General features: G+C 42.2%; 1 protein-coding gene across 1 annotated transcript in view; it reads right to left on the reverse strand.

Annotated features, from left to right (window-relative positions):
• The window catches only part of TNR (tenascin R), a 585,927-nt gene that overhangs the window by 257,541 nt on the left and 302,391 nt on the right, over positions 1 to 25,995 (reverse strand). The window contains exon 2 of the mRNA XM_087726783.1: positions 5,881 to 5,987. The gene's annotated coding sequence lies outside the window, so the exon portion shown is untranslated. The remainder of the gene's footprint in view (positions 1 to 5,880; positions 5,988 to 25,995) is intronic.

Here is a 25,995-nt window from a genome sequence, read left to right on the forward strand (position 1 = left end):
AAAACGTTGGTTAATTCAGCTTATTTAATATGTATTTCAGGAAAGTATTCTGTAATAAATATGCATTGTTCTTTGTACATTCTCAGTTTTTCTTACCTGTGGCTTCCTATATATTAGGCTGTTAGTCCTATAATTCTAAGCTAGCTGGCCCTTCAGTCTTCTCAATTGGGAATTCTAGCAGTCAAACACTAACCTTGGAGCTAGGAGAAAAGTTTATATTTGTAATAGAGAACTCCGCAGAAGTGCAAATTTTGACAGAAAACACTTATCAAATAGCCCGGGGGAAGTGGGAGCTATGAGTCAGTTTTGTCTCCTAGTGACACTTGGATGGTCCCTGCAAATTTCTTTCTTTTTTTTCCCAGTTAAAATGTTTTTATTTTCCATTTTTCATTTTCATACAGTCACATATATACTGTGCATAACCGGGGCCATACAACATTAAACAATAATCACAGCAATCCTCTTGTCAACAATACCCCCAGAAATATAAATAAAATGAAACTCAAACTCAAACTCAATAGAAACCCAATGTACCTCTTCCACTCTCCATACACATCTTTCTTCCGCCCCCTCCAACTTACTCTCTCCCTCCATCATTCCCTCTACCCTATTTCCTGTCCCCTTCTACCACTCCTCTCTCCCGGTCCACTCCCTCCCTTCCTTCTCACCCTCCCTCCCATCCTCTCTCCCGCCCTCTCTACCCCTCTTTATTCTATCCCACTCCTCCTCCCCTTGGTGTATTTCTACTATATGTCAATGTATTCAGCTTGTCCTATTTTACAGAGAAATTAAAGAGAAACAGTATACATGTGAAATCGCATTGCATTGATATCTAACACATAGTATATTTCCCCTCCTCCCCTACCCTCCTCCCTAACACCCCACCTCCCTCCCCCCTGACTTCCCAGAGCCCGTACACAGTATAGATTTTTAACAAACACAGTCTAAAATATATTGAGACAAAGAAAAAGAAAAAAAAGAGGTTAATAACATCTCTACATTGATCTTAGCTTCTTCCTGTTACACTAACTTTGAACAGTTTAACTCATTCCTGATCTTAAGTGTAGACTATCTGGAATTTCTTAGTCCCGTATTTGTTTTGTATATAGTCAATCCATTTTTTCCAGTCTTGTTTATATCTCTCATTTGAATGATCTTTAAGATATGCCAATATTTTAGCCATCTCGGCTAAGTTTGTAACTTTCAATGTCCATTCTTGAGTTGTAGGCAAGTCTTCCTTCTTCCACCTGCAATTTTCTTGATAAGAATTTCAGAAATGCCTTCTTGTAGGGCTGAGAGACATTTAACCTGGTCCAAGGTCACCCAGCATCTTTCATGCTAAAGTAGAACTGGAACTCATGATCTCCTGGTTTCTAGCCCATCTAACTACTACACCAAACTAGTTCTCCCTGTGTTGTTTTGGATATGTCAGAAGCTATTGGGTAGCTTCTGACCTGGACATATTTCCCACTCTCCTGCTTAAATTTACCATGCATGAGGGAGAAAAAGATGGACTGCTAAGGCATTGATAGATCTACTTCCCGCTGCTAGTTCTCAGTTTGACTCTTAACTGTTAAAAAGAAATGGTTACTGCCCACTACATTAATACTACACAACTCCATAAATCTGTATTGATTTTGTGTGTGTGTGTATTCCTTTCCTTTCCACGTGTTTCAACAGTTATGACAGCAAACTCTAATTGGTAAGAAAAGCAGGAGCTGCCATGAGCCTTTGTGTACTGAAGGTTTTAAGAAATGCAACAACAGGCTAGAAGAGAACAAAGGAAGGGATTGTTTTTTTTCCCCATCACTTTCACTTCATACATACCTTACTTATTCACTTATTATGCAATGTAACTGCATGTAGTCCTTGCTTACTGTAGCTCATTCAGCAACCATTTAATGTCATGATGGTGCAGAGCAAGAGGCAAAGGGTAAATTATTGCCATTTGAAACTTTTGCTGCTGGATTCCAACTGATGCAGGAAGGGTTGCACAGGTAAACCCACCAGTGGCTGGCCAGGTTAGGTGGTCTTAATAGAATGGACCTTATAAATTCATATTAGTTTGGCTTTTCATTCTAGTGCCCTGGAGTTCCAAAGTTGACTTTTAGCTGGAGTGAACTTTCCTCCCCAACTTCCTCATAAGTATTAAAAATAGGGCTGAACAGTGTGGCAAGACTCTGTAAAGGAGGGCACAGGAAGCCAGGCGTGGGTGAGAGATAGAACAGAGGTAAAAACTGCTGACAGCTTAAGACATTATAGGAACTGCTAGATGAAAGAAAAAAAGAAAAAAGGGACAGAGAGACAAAAGGAAGGAGAGAGAGAGAGAGAGAGAGAGAGAGAGAGAGAGAGAGAGAACATGGCCAGCAAGCCACTCCCACAAGGCCACATGGCCGGCAAGCCACTCCCACAAAGGAGGCCACACCCACAGAGTAGGTTCCAAATTTTTTTGAAACCCACCACTGGAGCCAGTGAACCTTCTTTATAGCAATGTCTGCCTTCTGGAATACGTTCGCACACACACACACACATACCCCACACCAGATCCTGATGCTCCCCCACTCTGCTGCTGTTTAGAAGAGCCATGAAAACCCGACTCTTCCCTCAGGCCTTTGGTGAGGGAGAGGGAGACACATTCCCAACTTTTATTTCTATGTTTTATTGATACTTATCACCATCATTCTGCTTTATTGTTGTGAGCCTCTAGAGCCATTGAGAGTCATGCAATGTACAAATTCAACAAGTTGTTAAATTAATTGTTATTATCCAACAGCACTCTGGTTATCTCTTTTCCTTACTCTCTTGTGGGTGTCTCCTGCAAATCATTTATGGGATGTGATATACAATGCCAGCCAGGGTTAAAGTAATACATGTAGCCTTTCACCCACAACATGCTTTTGTCTAAAACAAATGTTCCCTGTAGTTGATTAATAGGGTCAGCACCATATTGTGCTACATATTGAATCATAACACACCTAATTGTGCAGATGGTTTTGGTTTCCTATGGGCTCTCTAACAATACCTCTTTGTGTAGTAAGCAAAGGTTTTTCTGGAGTGCAGTGGGCTGGGAGGGTGTTAAAAAGACTTCAGCATGCTGCCAAAATAGCTAGTTCTTTAAAAAGTTTTGTGCAGTCACTGCTGTTGATCATATCCACAGGGTGCCTCTCAAGGGAGAAAGAGATATATAGAGCTCATGGAAAGCTCTGAAATTAAAGGGGAGCTCCAGTTTGTTTCTCTTTCCACCACATCCAGACTAATGACAAGAACTGTATGGATAAGGTTATGTTTTATGCTAGACATTTGAAGCTGTGAAAACACTGAGTTAGCCCAGCAGAAGCCGTTGGAGCTATCACCAGACTCCGACACCGAGGGGCCCTATGAGTCGGCCCTGGAGGATGTGGAGGATCCTGGACGGGGTTCCGACTCCGAGCAGGGCGCAGAGAGACTGGTTGGCCACCAGGTGGCACCTGAGCCTTGGATCAGTGGGGAGGAGACAAGGGAGAGTGATCCAGAAACCAACAGTGAGTTGTTCCAGGATGCACGCCGTCGAAGAGCTACTCGGCGTCAAGAACAACTACGTAATTACAGGAGGTAATTATGCTCAGCTGATGGTCATTAGGCTCCTCTCCAGACTATAAAAAAACTGCTGGTGCCATGCCCTTCTTGCAGAAGTCAACACTTGGACTAAAGAGAAACTAACTTGGCAGGCTGGATTGCTGCCAGAGTTTGTCTGAATTGCTGCCAAGGTTTGTCGGACTTGCTGCCAAGGTCCTTATCTGTTTGTTTATTTGGCTTTCAGCCACCGAGATTCTGGTCTTGTTATTAAAGGACATTCTCATTAAGCGTGTCTCGGCTTTCGTTACTGGACAGAGGAGGGGGTCAGAACAGGTTAGTAAATAAATCAAGGTATTAATAAAGGAGAATATTTGTAGCCCAGGGTTGACATGAGGGGTCCTTGGTAGTCCCTGAGCTTGCTTGTTTTCTTGCAGGCATTTCATTACCCAAACTAGGTAACACCATCATCACTAGCACTGAAAATGTTACCTAGTTTGGGTTAATGAAACATCTGCAAGAAAACAAGCAAGCTCGGGAAGCACCAAGGACCCCTCAATTCAAAGTATGATTTGTGTGAGCTCATCAGTGGTCAGGTAATGGAGGAATATAGCAACACCCTCAACATGAGCAAGTATAGAAATAAGCTTTTATTTCCAGTCATGAAATAACCAGCACTCTGAAGTCCCTTACTCGAAAACAATGTGATCAACGATTACTTCCTTGCATTCATGTAATTGTGAGGCCCTTCATGCAGTCTAGTGTAGGAAGTCATCACCCAGCCCCCCCTCCCAGAAAAATGAAATATCCTAGGAGATATTGAAAAGGCAGAATATTTCTCTGGATGTGAAAAGAAAGAAACATGTTTTAAAAGACAGAATAGCTTCCTGTAGCTTCCTTCCCATCCCCACTTTGTCAATAGGCCATTAAGAAGGCCAAGCTAGTCCACTTTACATAATAAAGACTTCTCCACTTCAGCTCCAGGGGGGATGGGATTAAAGCATGATAATATTGGCCCCAACTCACCACATGGCATCTGAGAACTCAACCAAACCTGGATTCAAAACACAGCCTAGAGAGTTGCCCCTGCATGGCCCTATGGGAGTCTGACAACCAATCAGAATACATTTCTTATACAGGAACAGGAAACAGAGAGGTGGGACTAAACAGGTTATAAAAAGCCTAGCAAGCCCTTCCCTCGGCCCTTCTCTTCTTCTCCACCAACACTGAAGCATGTGATCACCTTTTCTGTTCAGGGCTCAAGCCATGTGGGCCTGTCCACCATTAAAACCATCTTTCCAAGCAGCCTCCATGTCTCCAGTGTCTTTTTCTCCACTTGGAGCCGAACCCAGAAGGACATTTCTTTCATCACTAGCAAAATCTGGCATCCACTAATTAGCTGCTGTATGCATATTAGTGTCTTTGGGCTTGCTGTTTAGTCAGCCTCCTCCTTCTACTGACAAGGTCTATCATCTGAAAACAATTCGTCGGATGTGGTAACGCCCTGAAGCTGGGATCTGAAGCATAGTCAGATCTGCTTAGTGCATTGTGTGGGCCCCGAGTCTTGCAAGGCTTTGGTTAAATGCAGTTCAAAGATGGTTGATTCTTGGGCTTTCCAACACCTCAGAATAAACTAATAGAACAGGAACAAAAACCTTGCTATTAAAATGTGGAGTTAGAAACAGAGGTGGGTTCCTACTGGTTTGGACTGGTTCGGCCGAACCGGTAGTGCCGGAACCAGCAGCGACCCAGGCCTACCACGCCTCTGAACTGGTTCCCCGGTCGGCATGGCATGTTTCCCCCCCACATTTTTTAAAATGTTCTGTATATGCGCAGACCTATATTTGGTGCAATTGTGCATGCACACGCAAAATTGCGCACACACCAGTAATGCCAGCAGCAAACCACCCCCGGATAGAATAGTTGTGCAGAGTAGACATCTTACCCAGGGGTGGGTTTCTCGCCCCGTTCCAACCGGTTTGGTTGAAACGGGGCCGGCGGCGTCCTCGTGCACGCCACAGCGCATGCATGCTTACTAGCATCTGTGCGATGCTCCAGCTGCTCCTGGAGGATTGCGCAGGCGCTGTATGCATCCTGCGCATGCGTGGAAGCGCAGAACTCGTCAAAACCGGGTAGGGAACGCGGGCAGGCGGGTGGGCCCTTCGCCGTTCCCGGAAGTTACTTACTTCCGGGTTCGCCGACCAACCGGTTTGCGGGGACCGCCGCGAACCGGTTGAAACCCACCCCTGGTCTTACCAAATCAAACCAGCAAAGCACTACAATACATGCTGAAGGACAATGAAGAAAAAAATAAAGTTAGTCCAGTACCTGCTACGTGCTACAACAGGCGATTTGAAGTTCCCAGTACACGATACGCTTCTTGATTCAGTTCTTCAAAGCAACTGACGTCTATCAAGCCAACACTTCTGAACCACCTAGAGAGAGCAAAAGAGACATGGAACAGATTACATCTTCTCGTTCAAAGAGAGCAACAGTATTTGGGGAGAAAGGAGCTATTTTTTTTCCTCCTTAACTTATTAGAATAGTTTCCAGGCTGCCTGCTTTTAGGATTATTTTTTTCTTTCCTTTTATTCAATTCTTACAAGAAGAGCAGAAATTACATCTGAGAAGGAAGAGAGAGAAAGAGAAGGAGAGAGGGTAGGAAGGAGAAGAAAAAGGGTAGGAGTAGGGGAGAAGTAAGGGAAGGAAGAAGGGGAAGGAGGGGAGGAAGGAAGGAAGTAGAGAAGGAAGGGAGGGAGAAAAGAAAAGAAAGAGAAAATAAGGTGGTGTCATAGCAGGTGCGAAGGATGGTAAACAAAGCATTCCAAACTATACCTTATAACCTTTTAAGTGGAATAATAACAATATTAGAATGGCAAAGAAAAAGAATAACTATGTGAATGTATGCCTATAACTGTATGTAAGAGAATAAATGACAGTAAAAATATAAAGCACAATATAGGTAAATAATATTTGGTCATAAGTAGTTAAGTATAAATAATAAAAGAATTGTACATAAAAATGGATAACGAATAAGGAGATTATGAATGCAAGATAGAAATGTATAGAAGGGAAAACACTAACTGCAAAGAAACCGATTCGGAACTGCTGTATGATATACGATGGAACTTCTTGTTCCTATGTTGTTTTTAAGTCATGTGTTTGTTTCTGTTGATGTGCTTATGTGTTCAAAATAAAAATTTATATATATAAAAAAGAAATTACATCTGATTTCTGAATTGCTTCAACTGACATTTGTCCCCAATGAGAATATTCAATCCAGTAGTTCAGGAGAAAGGATTCAGCACTTCCTAATTGGAAATTATTACCAATTAAGCCAAGAAATCTGCACGAAATATGAGATAGGTCTTGTATTTCCTTCTGAAGTCAGCTTATACTTTAGAAACACACCTTTACTCAGCCTACAGTCCAGGGGTGGGTTTCAAAATTTTTAGAACCTATTCTGTAGGTGTGGCCTGTTTTGTGGGAGTGGCTCGGTGGTCATGTGACTGGTGGGTGTGGCTTGGTGGGCGTGTGACCAGGTGGGTGTGGCCAACTTGGAAAATGTGGTGAAACTCACTTAAAAATGCTCTTGCTTAGCAACCAAAATTTTGGGCTCGATTGTGGTCATAAGTGCGCTCTCTCTCTCTCTCTCTCTCTCTCTCTCCCTCCCTCCCTCCCTCCCTCTCTCTCACTCACTTTCTTTCCTTCCTTTTGTCTCTCTCCACCTCTTTCTTCTCTCTCTCCCACTTCCTTTTTCTTTCTTTTTTCTTTCTCTTTCTTTGTCTCTCTTTTTTCTCTCACTCTCCCTCCATTTCTTCCTTCCTTCCTTCCTTCCTTCCTTCCTTCCTTCCTTCCTTCCTTCCTTCCTTCCTTCCTTCCTTCCTTGTGTGAATCTCTTCTTTTCCTGTGTGTATCTCTCCCCCTTCCTTCCTTTTGGAACAGGTTCCAAAAGGTACACTAAATTTCACAAACCGGTTCTGGTGTACCGGTGCGAACTGGGAGAAACCCACCCCTGCTACAGTCATATGCAGAGCTGCCTAAACCTGAGCACCAAAGCAGTAGAGATTCAATTTAAACATCGTCAATCCAATAATGATAGGCCCAAGTAAGTCATATTGCTCCCAAGAGTATAAATCTTCCACATTGGGCATATGTACAAACGTTCAGCTTAAATATAGGAGAAGGTGAGAATTTTCCCTTTCCAGGAGAAGAATGAACTTTTCTTCTGCTTTATTGACAAGAAGTGGGCATATGATCAAATAGGATTTTTAAGGTTTCATAAGAATCTTGACATGGGGCAAATGCAGAGTGCCTGTGGTTAATTTCTGGCTATGTAGAAGATGGGCTTGAAGTGGCTGGTAGAAGTTTTACGTTGTTAAGGCAGTCCAATAGGGATTAAATACGCCGCTTTGTTCTTGCTTAAGGGACTAATTTAGCTTAAGAAAAGAGTTTCTTAGGGCAATCTTCTAAAAGAAAAGAAAAAAAAACCTCACCAGATGGAAACACTTTCATTTATCTCTTTCTGGAGCCGTCTCCAACTATGTCAGCTGGGGGGAGGGGGGCTGCCTGTTTGCCGCTGGTTGGAAGCGCTTCCCTTGGGTCGATCAGGGACTTTGCGATGTCCCTGCGACCAGCAAGGTCTTGTCTTCCCAGTCATTAAAGAAAGAAACAGAGTCACTAATCCTGGCTGCGCAAGAACAAGCTATCCGCACAAATGCCATTAAGGCCAAAATCGAAAAATCCTCTGATGATGCCAAATGCAGGCTTTGCAAAGAAGCTGATGAAACTGTTGATCACATACTCAGCTGCTGTAAAAAAATCGTGCAGACTGATTATAAATTGCGGCACAATTCAGTAGCACAAATGATCCATTGGAATTTGTGCAAAAATTATAATATTAAAACAGCAACAAACTGGTGGGAACATCAGCCTGAAAAAGTCACCGAAAATCAGATGGTCAAGATCTTGTGGGATTTTCACATACAAACAGACAAAATACTGGCGCATAATACACCAGACATCACATTGGTTGAGAAAAATAAGGTCACAATCATAGACATTGCAATACCAGGTGATAGCAGGGTCGCTGAGAAGGAACATGAAAAAATCGCAAAATACCAGGACTTAAAAATCGAAATTCAACGACTATGGCACAAACCAGCAGTGGTAATTCCAGTGGTAATTGGCACACTGGGTGCTATTCCAAAAGCACTGGAATTACATTTAAAACAGTTAAAAATTGACAAAATCACCATCAGTCAAAGGCAAAAAGCTGCACTGCTTGGATCTGCACGCATATTACGAAAATACATTACAACGACCTAGGCCCCTGGGTGGGGCCCGACTAGTAACCAATGCCAAATCCGGTGAAACAACTGGCCGCTGTGATACAATTGTATAATAATAATAGTAGTTACATTTTTCTCATATGCTTATGAGCTGCCTGTGTGATGACTCAGGGAATAATAAATTAATAAATTGTCTACCCAAATTGGCCAATCAATTCATAGTTCATGCCTATGTGCTGCATCCACACAGCCACTTTCTTGGTCTGTAGCAGATTTCTGTGCAGGCTTATGCAGAAAAAACTTCTGTTGAAACAAAATAGATCTTGACAACTTTGAGGTACTGCACTTTTCTTCATTCTAGGGACTACATAGGCCTAATCAAGACAGAATTAGAATTGAGATGGAAGTGTCTAGTTTGATGAACTAGAAGCTTCTTAAGCCTAGCAGAACACACGTTGCTTCTCCTTGAGAATAGTCTTTCCTCAAGCTTTGGTAGTTCTAAGATTATTCTGTCTTTTTCATACAATGGACAGCCAGCTTTTTCCTACATTGTTGTATTATATTTATACACATCCCCTCCAATCAGCGGATCTTTTCTTGATTGCAGGCTGCATGTCAGAAGGAGTGAACTGGATGCTTTTGTTCCTGGCTTTTACAAGAGCATCCTAGCTCTTGTAAAAGCCAATCCTATTTGATATCACATTGCTGTACAAGTCCAAAATAGAAAGGAGCCTTTTACTCCCCTAATAAGATAATTGCTTTACATTCAGTTCCCAGGGGGATTGATGAACACTGAAAGATGAAACCATACAATGATCTTGCAAGGGAAGCAAATGTTATTAGCCACATTTTTGCACATGGGAATGTGAAAGCATGAGAAAGGAAAAGAAGTTGGTTTAACTGAGGGAAGGGGCCAATCCACCATAGCAATATCAAAGATATGAAGTTTTTTTTTCCTGGTGTAAATAATGGAGTGGCATCTCTCTACTTGAGAGACCACCTCCTGCCAATTACCTCCCTACGACCAATTAGATCCCACAGATTAGGCCTCCTCCGAATACCATCCACTAGCCAATGTCGACTGTCGACCCCTCGGGGGAGGGCCTTCTCTGTGGTTGCTCCGGCCCTCTGGAACGATCTCCCCATGGAGATTCGGACCCTCACCACCCTTTTGGCTTTCCGCAAAGCCGTCAAGACCTGGCTATTCCGGCAGGCCTGGGGCTGATGAGTTCCCAGCCCCACTTGAATTGCTGTGACTGTTGTGTTGATTTTAATCTGTTTTGTGTATCTTGTTTTTGTCTTGTCTGTTTTTTTGTATTTCCCCCTTCCCCACTTGTTTGTTAGCCACCCTGAGTCCCTCGGGAATAGGGCGGCATACAAATATAATAAACATAACATAACAAAACAAAACATAACATAACATAACATAACATAACATAACATAACATAACATAACATAACATAACATAACATAACATAACATAACATAACAAACATATCTCAGTTACTCCTCTTTTCCATTGTCAATCTTTAAATCCTGCTACCTGTCTCCAATACCCTAAATTGAATCTGACAAATTTTGGAGATAGATGAATGGAGAATTACTGCAGTACAAGTTCAGTCCCAGTTGAGTGAACGTCAGATTTTTTCCAAGGCCACCACAAGCCCGAGTTTGCCCTTTGTTTGGGATGAATAGAGAGAGGAGAAAAAGAGAGATTCTTGCTTTATAATAGCAGCTGTGCTAATGGTCAAGGTTGTTAATGATTCCAGATTTGGGAAGTTAACAGCTGCTACTGAAATGTTGCAAAGAATGACAAGTGAAACAGTGATGCAACATGCAGAAGCGTGTTTGGTTTCAAACACCCATCAAATGTCCACTTCAAAAAACAAACACCCCCCCCCCGCCGCCCCAAATGTACGTTCAGAATATTGAATAGAAATATTAAAATAGAATAACAGAGTTGGAAGGATTAAACCATAGGAGGTCTTCTAAACCAACCCCCTGACTAGGCAGGAAACCCTATACCATTTCAGACAAATGGTTATCCAACATCTTCTTAAAACTTCCAGTGTTGGAGCATTCACAACTTCTGGAGGCAACTTCTGTTCCACGGATGAATTGTTCTCACTGTCAGAAAATTTCTCCTCAGTTCTAAGTTGCTTCTCTCCTTGATTAATTTCCACCCATTGCTTCTTGTTCTACCCTCAGGTACCTTGGAGAATAGTTTATAGCAATAGTAATAGCAGTTAGACTTATATACCGCTTCATAGGGCTTTCAGCCCTCTCTAAGCGGTTTACAGAGTCAGCATATCGCCCACACAGTCTGGGTCCTCATTTTACCCACCTCGGAAGGATGGAAGGCTGAGTTAACCTTGAGCCGGTGAGATTAGAACCGCTGAACTGCAGATAACAGTCAGCTGTAGTGGCCTTCAGTACTGCACCCTAACCACTGCACCACCTCGGCTCCCTCTTCTTTGAGACAACCCCTGAGATATTGGAACACTGCTATCATGTCACCCCCTAGTCCTTCTTTTCATCAAACTAGACATACCCAGTTCCTGCAACCACTCTTCATATATTTTAGCCTCTAGTCCCCTAATCGTCTTTGTGGCTCGTCTGTGCATCTTTTGCTATCTTAAATTGATATTATTAGTAGCAAAAATATGGATTACCAATAGATGGCAGCACATGTTTTCTGTATCTCTTGGCTGCTATCTAATGACCATCTGGATATTTTGCAGACCAGAACTGATAGTCCTAGAATCGTGATGGCGAACCTTTTTCTTATGGCGTGCCAAAATTGTGTGTGCACGTGCTATCAGGTGCACACATGTGCCACACCAATTCAATCCTTCCTGCCCACTGCACATGCATGAGCAAATACCCTCCCCCCTGCATGCATGCATGACTCCTCCCCAGGCTGCAGAAGCTTTCCTGAAGCCTAGGGAGGGCAAAAATGGCCTCCCTCAGCCTTCCAGACGCCCCCGGCAGCCGGAAACAGCCCCAATGGGCCTATCAGAAGTTCAGAAATGATCTGTTTCCGGCTTCTGGAGGGCCTCGAGGAGGCCATTTTCGCCCTCTCCAGGCTTCAGGAAAGCCTCCGGAGCCTGGGGAGAGCGAAAAACAGGCCCAACAGGCCTAACCGGAAGTTCATTCTCGAACTTCTGGTTGATCCGTTGGGCCTGTTTTCGCGCTCCCCAGTCTCCGGAGGCTTTCCTGAATCCCGGGGAAGGTGAAAAACAGCCCCCAAAAGCCAACCAGAAGTTCGGGAACAAACTTCTGGTTAGGCCCGTTCGGCCTGTTTTTCACCCTCTCCATGCTCCGGAGGCTTTACTGAATACGGGGAAGGTGAAAATGGCCTCCCCCAGCCCTCTAGAAGGCCTAAAATCAGCTGGCTGATGTGGGCATTCTGACTGCTGGCATGCCAGCAAATATGTGTCCATGTGCCACCTGTGGCACGCATGTCATAGGTTTGCCATCATGGTCCTAGAGAGAGGATTAATGAGAGAGGATCAAGAGAGAGAGAAAAATATAACTGGCATGATGACATTTTCTAAGGCAAGAAGAAGAACTAGAAGATATTAAAAATACAGATTAGATTGGTATTCTGAGGCTTATATCCCTAGCATTTACTTAGATTTCTCATCCAGGTATTATCTTTTAATTTTCATATTGTTTGTTTCCTCAAGGCTTGGGTGTTTTGTGACTGGCTAAATCTATCGGTGTTGTGGAGATGGACTACCATAACAGTGGGACTAGTGTTTTCACATATGCTAAATATATCAATTGTTTTCTCATATTTATCCAATAATAATCCCCACAATGTGAGACTTAGCCCTTAAGGTTTACTTTTAATGGCCTTTCTCTGCTTGACCAAACTACAGCATAATCATGCTAGGCCAATATCCCTTTTCTGGCTGTGCTCCATGTTGCTGCTTTCGTGTTTCCTGACTTTGAGCAAAACAGCCATCATTGGCACCTCTATCATCCTTAGAGGTACCAATATTAAAACAGTATGTTGCAGTATATACAGCTATTAACTTTTGTCATTCATTTCCTTGGAAAGAATTCAGGTGACCGCAATACCTTCAAACAGGAAATAGAGATAAGATAGGGCTTCTCAAAGAAAATGCAATGGACTGTAAGAATACCCTTGGGAGCAGTGGCGGGATTCAGCCAGTTCGCACCTATTCGGGAGAACCGGTTGGTAACTTTCTAGGTAGTTCAGAGAACCGGTTGTTGGAAGAAATCTCATTTTGTTTTTTTCCACTTTACAGGGCTAATCCTGTAAGGAAGGCAGGAAGGAAACATTCTAGTGTTGTTTCTAGCTTAATCTTTACTGCCCTGCTTACAGAAACTGCCTCTCCGGTTAACCCTTATTACATTGTAACAGCTAAGGCGTAGCGCCCATCGACCTGAGTGACCTTGAGTTGGCCACGCCCATCCAGTCACATGACCACCGAGCCCCACCTACCCAGATAGTCATTAGGGCAGAGAACCGGTTGTTAAATTATTTGAATCCCACCACTGCTTGGGAGACATGAGGAAGAACCGCAGCCTAAACAATAATCTGATATGAGAAATCTGAGTCCAAAGGATAGATGGAGCTGAGAAATCATGTCAAATGGGAACCTCCCGAGTTCTCAAGAAAGTAAAAGTGGTGTTGGTGGGGGAGGCCTTTGAGACTTGCAAGACTGATGTCATTCTTTTGAGCTGGTCCAGACAAGAAAACAAAACCATGAATACTAATAAGACAATCTTGCAATGTTTAAGGCTTCTTCTAACTTTAATGGACTTTGAACGGGGTGGATAACAAGGTAGGGTGGGAGATCATCAAAAGCATAGATAAATAATAAAAACCCTCAATAAAAAGCTAGTATGTTAAAGACATAATGTCCGGTACTTACCCAAACCTCCAAATGCCCACAGTATTGCTTTGTACTGTTTTTAAAATACCCGTAGAGCAGAGGTGGGTTCCTACCAGTTCGCACCTATTTAGTAGAACCGGTTCGTCAAATCTACTGAACCGGTTAGAAGAGGTTCCACCAGTGGACCCGGAAAGCAGGCCACACCTACAGAAGAGGTTCCAAAATTTTTTGAAACCCACCACTGGTCCTTGGATATGATTATTCTACACTATCATGCTCATATTTATAAAACTCAGTGCCTCTGTGAAAGGTAAGGATGACTACTGCGCTTGTGGTGCAATCAGAACATTGCGTGTGTTGAAGTTGTTTTAACACAAACCAAAGATGCCTTTTAAAAAACAAGTTTACATTATATTCTTATGCATGCCAGTGCTGTGTGTGAGGTAATTTAAGGTGGTTCTGACAAGTGTCGCCAGCATCTTCATATCCGGTCACATGGGCAGCAAGCCACTCCCAACCAGTCACATGGGCAGCAAGCCACTCCCACAAAGGAGGCCATACCCACAGAGTAGGTTCGAACAATTTTTGAAACCCACCACTGCCGTAGAGTAAAGATATGAACCGAGGAAGGAGCATTCCCCAAATGATGCTCACCCAAAATGGCAAGTCCTTTATCTGGTCCATGCCCCATGAAACTCACACGAAAAAGGGCCTAAAATGTAGGATTCCATCCTAAATGTGGCGTATTTGAAGTATGTTGAGGTTATTGTGCTCTCTATCCATAAATAACTTTTCTAAAGTTTCTTCTGCTGGGAAACTGATTAAAATCTCCATTCAAGCATGTTTTGAAAGCAGAGATAGTTGGAATGTGGCAGAATAAAGTATCTGCTCTCAATTGAACATTGTGCAATTGTTCTGTGATTATTTTTAATTTCTGATTTCTCTTGTCCAGCCTCTATTCAGCTGCTGTACATTAGCAATAGCAATAGCAGTTAGACTTATATACCGCTTCATAGGGCTTTCAGCCCTCTCTAAGCGGTTTACAGAGTCAGCATATTGCCCCCAACAACAATCCGGGTCCTCATTTTACCCACCTCGGAAGGATGGAAGGCTGAGTGAACCCTGAGCCGGTGAGATTTGAACAGCCGAACTGCTGATAGCGGTCAGCTGAAGTGGCCTGCAGTGCTGCACTCTAACCACTGCGCCACCTCGGCTCTTGTTCATCACAGTGATTAATTCACCACCACCACCACCACCCTGAACTACGATGACATCTGATAATTTTGCAGCAGACTTAGCTGGAAACTTTTAATACACATTTTGATGCATTTTGAGGTTCTTGGTGTTTGTCTGCTTCTACAAAGAATATTATTATAATCAAGACCATTGGTAACTTCGTCATTTGGTACTTAGAGCATGAACTGACACTTTGTTTTCTTACAAGCATCATTTGCTTCTTTGATCTTTTTCTGCTGAATTAATATCTTTGGAATGCTAATATTTAATGAAGATCATTTTGTGTTCAAATACTTTCTTTGCACTTCGACCCTTTCCGAGAGAGTAATGGGTAAATTTCCCCACTGATCAGGCTGTCAAATAAGGTCAAGATAACATAAAAGGAAGTGAATCTCTTCATTTATAATTGAGTTAACTCATTTAATAGCCAAACTGTTGTCGTCGTTGTTTTTAATTTGACAGTAAAATAGTTATATCTGGGCTACAAAAACATGGAGAGCTACTAGATGATTGAAAAGTGTTAGTTTTAGTGCTTACTGTCTAGATTTTTTGCAGCCCAAATCTAGCAAAAACCAATTCGATCGCACAGGCTTGGCCTTCTCCGGGTTCCATCTGCCAGCCAATGCCGGCTGGCGACCCCCCGGGGGAGGGCCTTCTCTGTTGCTGCTCCGGCCCTCTGGAACGAGCTCCCCGTGGAGATCCGGACCCTTACTACCCTCCCGGCCTTCCGTAAAGCTACTAAGTCCTGGCTGTTCCAGCAGGCTGGGGGTTGTTGAAGTACCCACCCCCGTTTCAATTGTGACTGTTGTGGATTTTTAATATTGTTTGTATTGTCTTATTTATCCCCCCCCCCTGTTTATTGTGAGCCGCCCGGAGTCCTTCGGGAGTGGACGGCATACAAAACCAATAAACCTAAACCTAGCAGCCCTATATCAAGATACAGTGAGGTTTGAGTGAATGGTTTCAAAACATCCTGTTCTAAATAAGAACCCAACTTTTGATCATCCAAACATTTTTCTAAATAAGCATTTTCTCCATCAACAATCCCCCTTACTAGACTGCAGTGATGATCTGCTTCTGGTGACAAGATTAAGCCAGCATGGGATGTATTTTTGTTTGCTTCTCTCTAATCGCAGGTTGTGGCTCGGCAAGAACCTTTGGAGCTGCTATCAGACTCTGACTCCGAGCAGGGCTCAGAGAGACTAGTTGGTCCCCAGGTAATGACTGAGCCTTGGATCAGTGAGGGAGGCTGACACAGAAACCTCCTGTGAGTTGTTTCGGGATGCACGCAGGAAAAGGGCTGACCGACGTCAGGAGCAATTGAGGATTCACAGGGGATGATAACGAGCAGCTGTGGCTCGTTAAGATCTCCTCCTGAGGATAAAAGACTGATGGTGCCACGCCCTAGTTGCAGAAGTCAACGTTCCGTTCCTGTTCTAGTCAAGTTCTTCGTTTGTGTGCAACCATCGAGAAAAAGCAGTTGGATAAGTGCCTTGATTTATATAATCCTGTTTTGTAGTAGTTTATAAGTGAGGACTTTTGCCAGAGCATTTATCTGTGTTTATTTTTGGCTCGCACCCAGCAAGAGCCGGGACGGATAAAAACATTCCTTTGCACGTTCTGTTTGGCTTTATTTTTTGAACTGACAAGGTGGGGGTCAGAACAGTACACTATATAGAAAAATAACACCTAGTCCTATCAGTGACTCAGAAAATTAGTTTTCCTAAGGGCTAGCATAAATTCCCATAGGAAAAATGTGTGTCCAGGCTAATGCATGGCCTACTGTGGGGCTAATCTTAATTTTGTTAGGTTTTAAGAGTTTGACCCAAACTTCCCTGGTTATCTTGGAAAAAGTAATTTAAACGACAAATAAGGTGAAAACAAGCAAGACATTAAGCCAACCAAGACAGGGGAGATTACTTTCTTCTCTTCTACTTAAGATTTACTCTTTCCAGACTTCATCTCTATGATAGCAACTCAACTGACAAGAGTGATGTCACACTCTGCCCTATTTAATTAATTAAATATGCCCCAGCCTGCCACTCAAAGTATACTTGGCCTTGATTTCAGGAATGGGCATATTTTCCCATTATGGGGATAATCTTACCTATTTAGGAGTAAAGTCCGTGGAACTGAAAGAATTGTACTTCTGGCGAAATATTAAAAGGTTATTTACTCTACAAAAAGTGCTAAGAGGGAGAGGCACATATTTTGGCTGAAAGTAACAAAGAAAGCCAATGTATAATTTTAAAATGCAGAAAACACTGCAAAACATTGCTAGAAAATAATTGCGAGTAATTGGCCATCCAAAACTCATTAAAGAAAATGAAACTTTTGCTGCAATATTCAGTGATTTTTTTGAAGGAAAAAAAATTAAAATTACATATGGGTAACCATTAGAAATTCTTCCTGAGATGTTTTCAAATTGCTTCATAATATTTGAACTCTAAAAAGTCTGATAGAGGAATCTAGATCAAATTTTAATTGTAAATTAGTATGTAAAGTTCATAAATGTGAGAGAGCATAAGAGACAGGAAGGAAGCGAAGAAGGAAAGAAGGAAGGGAGATAAAATGAGTTCTGATACGAATATAATAGGCTACAGCATTAAAAGTATAAAAATGAGAAAATGTGATCTTCACAAAACTTATACAAGTTAATGAAGGGTTGGTAGAGTTTGCTTGCTACCATAATATTCTACAGCATTATTAATCTAGTGCTACCAGTGGTGGGTTTCAAAAATTGTTTGAACCTACTCTGTGGGTGTGGCCTCCTTTGTGGGAGTGGCTTGCCGCCCATGTGGCCGGATGGGAGTGGCTTGCCGCCCATGTGACCGGATATGAAGATGCCGACGACACTTGTCAGAACCACCTTAAATTACCTCACACACAGCACTGGCATGCATAAGAATAGGATGTAAACTTGTTTTTTAAAAGGCATCTTTGGTTTGCGTTAAAACAACTTCAACACACGCAATGTTCTGATTGCACCACAAACGCAGTAGTCATCCTTACCTTTCACAGAGGCACTGAGTTTTATAAATAGGAGCATGATAGTGTAGAATAATCATATCCAAGGACCAGTGGTGGGTTTCAAAATTTTTTGGAACCTCTTCTGTAGGTGTGGCCTGCTTTCCGGGTCCACTGGTGGAACCTCTTCTAACCGGTTCGGTAGATTTGATGAACCGGTTCTACCGAACTGGTGCAAACCGGTAGGAACCCACCTCTGTACCCAACTGAATTTGAGAGGTTCACATTTGATTGTTTGCTTTAACTGTGCAGGAATGTCTTTTTGACTTGGCCAAACAAACAAACAAACAAACAAAAAACTTTTGGTGTTCTTTCCCATAAATTGTTTTGTTATATACAGATATCAACAAATCAAGAATGAACCTTTCTATTTTTTTAGGGGTGAAGTTTTTCTGGTGAGTAATTTAAATAGGCTTCATGAAATCAGCAGAATGACTGCCATTATGTGTCTCTGTAAACTTGTGGGGTTACTGGATAGAATCTGCCTGCAGCCTAGTTTGAGACTTGAGGATATTTCTAATTTCAGTCCTTGTCCAATGTTTTTGTCTCACAGTTCCCCAGAGATGTCAACCCTTTGGCAAAAATCCTATCATACAGCTGCTCAAGCTGCTGGCTGTTGCATGGTTCAAAAATCAGTTTTATGAGCCTTGTTTTCCCTTCTTTCTTGCATTAAAAAGCCTCTGGTGTAAAGTGGGTACAAGACTCAAAATGCCATACTGAAAAGGGAAAGCCTCTCAGAGTACCTAAATGCAATTTAATTACATTCATTCTACACTAGTCAGGGGAATATTTTACCATCCAGAGTCATAGAAAAACAAAACTGAATAAAATAGACAACGCTGGTTTCCTGAACTCCTAATGTTCTCCTGATTATCGCACCCAAATTGTCCTTCAAGCTAGTCAGGACAATGTTCATGGGATTATTCTCTTTTAGTCCATAACCACTTAGTTGTAGTGTCAGCCTCTGTTCTGCTGCTTGCTTTTCGGCTGCCATTGAAACGGGGAGGGAGGGCATGGGATTTGGGTGAGGGAAGTAATCTGTACAGGAGGACTGTTAATTGGGAGTTGTTCTCACCGTTCGTTTGCGCATGTGGAAGGAGGGGAGTTTCCCGCCAAGGCCAACTGTCCGGCATACCAACCTGATGATGATTTTTGGGTTCCACCACAAATCTGCGGTAGACTAAAGCGCGCTCAACGAAATCGCGTACGTGACGTCATCACAGCGCGACGAAAACGGCACGCTGTGAGCGGTAAATTTAAAATTAACGCGAAAACCTTACCCTAACCCCCCCAAACCTAACCCTAAACCTAACCCTAAGCCTAACCCTTAACCTAAACCTAACCCTTAACCTAACCCTAACCCTAACCCTAACCCTAACGCTTAACGTAACCCTAAACCTAACCCTGACCCTTAACCTAACCCTAACCCTAACCCTAAACCTAATCCTTACCTTTATGTGAATCAGCTTGCTTTAATTTAATTTTAATTTTAATTTAATTTATTTTTAATTTTATTTGTCGCGCTGCTGCTGATGTCACGTACGCGCTTTGATCGGGCGCGCTTTAGTGGACCGCAGTTTTGACGGGTCATGGATTTTTGAAGATGTCTCCCACCTGACAGTTGTGGAGATATATGATTGGACTATGGACTGGGGTACCAAGTGGGAGGGGAATGAATCATGTATTGATATCTAAAGCTTTCTCGCTCTTTTGCTCAGATCCAGCTTTGCTTAGCTTTTCATTACTTATAACCAGTAAAAGTACACTTAATTCTGCAAAATGGAGTTGAGTGGTTTCTTTCTTGGTTATTAAGTGAAGGAGCCGTGACATGTAGCTTGCCCAACCTAACCCGCTGAGTTGCATGGATAAGGATTGTTAAGAAACTTGATCTCCTTGGCCCCATTTACTAATTAAATTCAGGACAATGGACAATCAAAGTAGGCATGAGGGGGCAGTAATTTTTCCCACTACTCTATTGTTGATGTCTCATATACATTTATAGGCATGAAGAATGATGTTTTTAAGGAATTAAAAGACACAATACGGTTGGTGAGAGCTGACCCCTTTCCTAATTTCCCTTCCCGTTTATTGCTGCAGATAATCTCTGCTTGGCCTTAACATAGGGATGAGGTGATGCTGAACCATAGATAAATTAGGCAGATGGTGGTTGGTGTCTGTTCCTTTGAACTATGTGCAACTTTTGTAGCAAAAAGGAGACACCCCCCCAGATATTAAAAAGATACATACAGAAATACATACACAAAAGATGAAAAAGCCACGTCTGGTTTGACTCTTAGATATCATGAGTCTTGAAATTTAGGAATATCTACTGATTACAGTGAGATGGTAGAAGATAAGATTCTCCCATACTTTGAATGCAGAGGTGGGTTCCTAGCAGTTCGGACCAGTTCGGTAGAACCAGTTCATCAAATCTACCGAACCGGTTAGAAGAGGTTCCACCAGTGGACCCGGAAAGCAGGCCACACCTACAGAAGAGGTTCCAAAATTTTTTGAAACCCACCACTGACACACACAGACAGACAGACTCATACAGAGAGAGAAAGAGAAAGAAAGGAAGAAAGAAAGAAAGAAAGAAAAAAAGAAAAAAAGAAAGAAAAAGTGAGAGACAGATGAAAGAAAAAAAGGAAAAAGGGACAGAGAGACAAAAGGAAGGGGAGAGAGAGAGAGAGAGAGAGGGAGGGAGGGAGGGAGGGAGAGGGAGAACACATGGCCGGCAAGCCACTCCCACCAGGTCACATGGCCAGCAAGCCACTCCCACAAAGGAGGCCGCACCCACAGAGTAGGTTTGAATTTTTTTTGAAACCCACCACTGTTTGAATGTATTCCCTGAAGATAATTCTTAGGAACTTCAACCCATCAAGGCTTAGATGGGTGCTGAATGTGTAAATACTTGCACATACTTTCGCATATAACCCCCACATGTTTGGGTTTGCAACTAGTTAAAATTGCATGTTTAGGTTTTGCATTCTAAGCTGCCCCTCCCTTCAACTTCATGTTAGATTTATGAGAAGAGGCAGTGGTTGGAAAAGCTTTTCTGTAGGAATTAATTCATTTTTAATCAACTGAGCATAATGATTTGATATAAATGATCTTCCTGAACTGAGGTTAATCAGTTCTGAATGGGCCTTTCCCATAATGTTATTTAGAGGGGCATTTTATAGAAATACTGCTATAGGCCTCATTTAATCATGTGTTTGTTTCACTGTGTACACAGTTTTTAATGCGCTGCTCAGGATTTAATGCAAGGCAGGTTTATTTTTTATTATTTGCAGTGGATTTAGCGCTGACAAAATGCACAGGATTAATAGTGCTGAAGGCAGAAACAATCTGTATCCTTTCCACCCCTTCCTTAACATTCCAAGGCAACGCAACCAGGCATTCTTAAGCCGGCACTCTCCTGCTTCTGTGCTTCTACATTTTTGTAGATTCTTTGTTCATACCAGTTAAGAAGAAACTAGAGCACAGGAGAGCTGTTAAGTGAAGGATCGATAACCCACAATCCGAGGATGAGATGTGGCTACCACAGCTCCCTTTTATACATCTTCTTGTGAGTGCAGTAGCTGAACATTGGCAGCATGGCTTCATATCATTTTGAAGAAGGAAATATAAAAACTAGTCTTCACCATGCATGGGGGGTCCTAATCCAGACTATGTCGTCTGCATTTATATTGGAATAAAGTAAACCCAGCTGTATCATATACATTTCATTTCTCACACTCATTCATATATACCAGTGGTGAGATTCAAATAATTTACCAACCAGTTCTCTGCCCTGATGACCAGCTGGGTAGGCGGGGCTCGGTGGTCATGTGATCATGTGGGCGTGGCCAAGTCAATGTTACTCACGTCGATGGGCGCTTCCCCTTAGCTGTTACAGTGTAATAAGGGTTAACTGGAGAGGCAGTTTCTGTAAGCAGGGCAACAAAGATTAGGCTAGAAACAACACCAGAATGTTTCCTTCCTGCCTTCCTTACAGGAATTAGCCCTGTAAAGTGGGGAAAAAACAAAAGATTTCTTCCAACAACCGGTTCTCCGAACTGCTTTGAAAGTTACCAACTCCCGAATAGGTGCGAACTGGCTGAATCCCACCACTGAAATATACCCACAAGTAGACAGCACACATTCATAGAACCTCCAATATAAAACAAGTGAAAATACACAATCTGTTTACAGGGGCTGGAATGTGAAAAAAAATTAAAATAGATTATTTCAAGCATTTCACAAACTCTTCTTGGATTTCTGAAAACAGAGTTTTTGATTGTGACGTTATGTATTGATAAGGCTCATCAATATCCCCAATATTTGCTGAGTTGGCCATATGCTGAGAAGCCAAAATAGACCTGGACTCATATTCTGCTTCCCATTAAACATCTCACATGTCATCTCTTTTCACACAGCAGTTAAACCATTTAAAAACATTCCTTTTTTTATATTAAAATGTAGGGAAAGTAAGTTCAGCCACTAGGCCAAGGGTGTCAAACTCAAGGCTTGGTGGCCGGATCCAGCCCGTGGGTGCTTAGATCTGCCCATGGGGCCAGCCTGGAAACAGCAAAGGACCAGCCTGCAGTGACCCTACCAGTGAAAATGAAGCTCGGGAGGATCGCAGGTGTCCCTATTGAGTTCCGTTTTTGCTGGCAGAGGGTTGCAGAAAGCTATGGCAGCCAGAAACAGAGCTTGGGAGCCTATTTTTCCTGGCAATGCACTCAGGCCACCACAGGCAACCTCGACACAAGTGACATTGAGCTGGCCACACTCACCCTGTCCCCCCCAAAAGTCGAATATAACCCTGGTGCAGCTCTCAATGAAATTGAGTTTGACACCTGTGAACTAGACCATTTCCTGATTTGTTGATTAGCTCTCTAGCGATTGTCCAGTAGTGATAAGAAGAAAAAGATAATAACAAACTAGAGATGTTTAATCAGCAAAGCTGTTTTCTAACAGCCATCGTCTTTGAGATGATATCTTCTGCATATCTTCTGAAAGCCAGTATGCTCCTCATTTAATATATTGGAGAAAATAAATGTAAGAAAATGGTGACTGCATAGTCTTTTCTTTTCTGTCTTTTAATCATGGCCAGGGTCAAATCTAATCATATCAGACCCAAATTGATCCTCACCGTCCCCAAACAAAGCCCCCCCAATCCTATATAAACCAAAGAATAGAACAGTGTTTCTCAACCTTGGCAACTTGAAGATGTCTGGACTTCAACTCCCAGAATTCCCCAGCCAGCATTCGCTGGCTGGGGAATTCTGGGAGTTGAAGTCCGGACATCTTCAAGTTGCCAAGGTTGAGAAACACTGGAATAGAAGCTTCCTCACCAGCTCATAGTACACCCCAAGGGCGGCTCTAACAAAAAACTACAACATAGAGATGCTTTTTTTTTTATTGTTCAGGGTTCCTCTTTCTTCTCATGCAAGCACTCAAAGATCCTTGCAATAGCAATAGCAGTTAGACTTATATACCGCTTCATAGGGCTTTCAGCCCTCTCTAAGCGGTTTACAGAGTCAGCACATCGCCCCCACAGTCTGGGTCCTCATTTCACCCACCCCGGAAGGATGGAAGGCTGAGTCAACCTTGAGCCGGTGAGATTTGAACCGCTGAACTGCAGATAACAGTCAGCTGAAGTGGCCTGCAGTACTGCACCCTAACCACTGGGCCACCTCGGCTCCTTTACAATAAACATGGTTTTCCTCTTCAGTGTTGTGCTTCTTCTTCAGACTGAATCCATGACAGTAACTAGCGTGTCTACCTTCGATTGATCTGTCCTAATTTTATGTGGACTTCAAAAAACCATGATTGCTTTGTTCCCCATTTACCATCTAAGCTCCTTTTTCTATTTCTTTCTTTCACTATAATGTATTAAATGGATTTCCTATTAAAATCTTTCTCATGTGGAAGGCTGCATGATTGCCCATTTACCCCTTATGCATTTGGAACCTTCCCAAAGTGGGCAACATATGAACTTTTTAAGTTTACTTGAGAGGGTTGGGAGAAAAAACAAACCGAAACCTTCGTAAAAGCTTAAGACATTTCTAAAAATAAAGTAACTCAAGTCTCTCTTATGTTAAGCTCTCCTGTTAATGACTTCATAAGAGAGACAGAAAAAAACACACTATAAATAGCATTTATAGAATTCCATTTTCCATTTCAAGTCAGAGCTGAAATTATACGGGAGAATAAGAGAAAACTTTTAAATATGTAAGTTGTACACATCCTCACCTAGATAATTATCAACAGCCTTTCTTGTCTCAGCAGCATTCCATTCTCTACTTTTGGAGAATAAACTCCAAAGGGCAGCAAACTGTCTTGTGCTAATTTTATTTTAAAAAGCATCGGTTGCACCAGCAATTGGCAGCTTCTGGCTGGATTATTTCAGCCATCAATTTTTGCTAGAGGCAATATGGATACATTGAAAGGCATGGAACCTATCAACAATTCCAGTCTAAGTATCGCCTGTCACTTCCCATCCTTACATATAACTAGCAAACATCCTGCCAAAATGGTCCTTCAGTAATATTAAATAAACAGTTGTAAACAGATTGCAAAATGTAAATGGTGATAGTGGAGGATGGAGAGAAATAACTATAAACCTTTATTACAGTCAAAGACCAGCAATGCACATTGCTTTTTGCAATATGTCAAAAAGTACTGACATTAAAATATAATCAAAAAGTATTGACGTTAAAAGTGGATAATAACATACATGTTCTCAAATTGTTCGGGTCACTCCCTGGTTTACCTGGGTGCAGAGCCGATAAGTATGGGAGTAAATATAATGGTCCAGAAATTGTTAGAGATATGTCCAGATAATTGGTACAAGATGACAACTATACTTCTGTAACCAATTTTGTGAACATTGCAGCAACACAAGACTTTGCCACTGCATACGTGGTAGCCCGGTTTGTGTCCTGGAGGAGAAAGCCTAGATAAAAATAGTCTGCCCTCCCTGGCAATCTCGATGGAGAGAAATCTTCCCAGATGGTCCATCTAGTCCACTAATTGGTAACTCAAAGAGGGAGAATAGTTACTGTTGTGTGTTGATGAACACTGGCTTGTCACTCAAAACATTATGGCATATCACCTTTGACACTCGTGTTATAGCTTCACCATCACTGATCTGGTCTAATGCCTAGTTTCCACGAGTAGGCGAGCACGTGCTTCTAAAAGATCCACAGGCGATGCAATGAAGACACAATTCTATCCTATTACTTGCACTGCAGCAGGTCAAATTATGAAGATATACTGTAGACTCCATAGAAAGAGATTTCACTTAGCTATCAAAACCTATCCTCCGTGCATTTATCCTATCCCTTTTAAAGCCATTTAAGCCAGGTGTCATCGCCACATCTATAAGAACATAACCATTTACAGCAGAGACAGAAAGGCTATTAGAGTGAAGAGGAGAAAGACTTGGTGAGGCTGAAAGAAAATGGAACAATCTTCCAATAATTTTTCTCAGGTAAAAAGCTCACAGTATGACAAGGAAATGTGGTTTTTATACAAATCATACTCATAAAAAAAGTACAGTGCTGAAGCATTTCCCAATACAATATCTGGGAGCAGTGGTATCTATAAATAACCCCACAATCTGAAAATCTTCAACGGGATTTGCAAAGACAGACTCTTCTGTACTGGATGCCAGTTAGCATGACTTGAAGTTTTAATACATTTTAAAATGTCATGACTGTTTGTAAATAAAGCTCCTTAGTGAAGCATTTCATGTGTAGGTTCAGCTCAGAGGTGGGTTCCTACCAGTTCGCACCTATTCGGTAGAACCGGTTCATCAAATCTACCGAACCGGTTAGAAGAGGTTCCACCAGTGGACCCGGAAAGCAGGCCACACCTACAGAAGAGGTTCCAAAAATTTTTGAAACCCGCCACTGGCAAGGATCTTGTAACTTGACAGCTTTAAGACTTGCATGCTTCAATGCCAGAGTTTCTGAACAGCTACTTGGACTGACCTAAGTACTAATTCATAATTTCATATCCGGTCACATGG

The sequence above is a fragment of the Thamnophis sirtalis genome, unplaced genomic scaffold, assembly GCF_051295495.1.
Source record: "Thamnophis sirtalis isolate CommonGarterSnake01/CBP01778 unplaced genomic scaffold, rThaSir2_p1.2 scaffold_12, whole genome shotgun sequence".
NCBI classification, from domain to species: domain Eukaryota; kingdom Metazoa; phylum Chordata; class Lepidosauria; order Squamata; family Natricidae; genus Thamnophis; species Thamnophis sirtalis.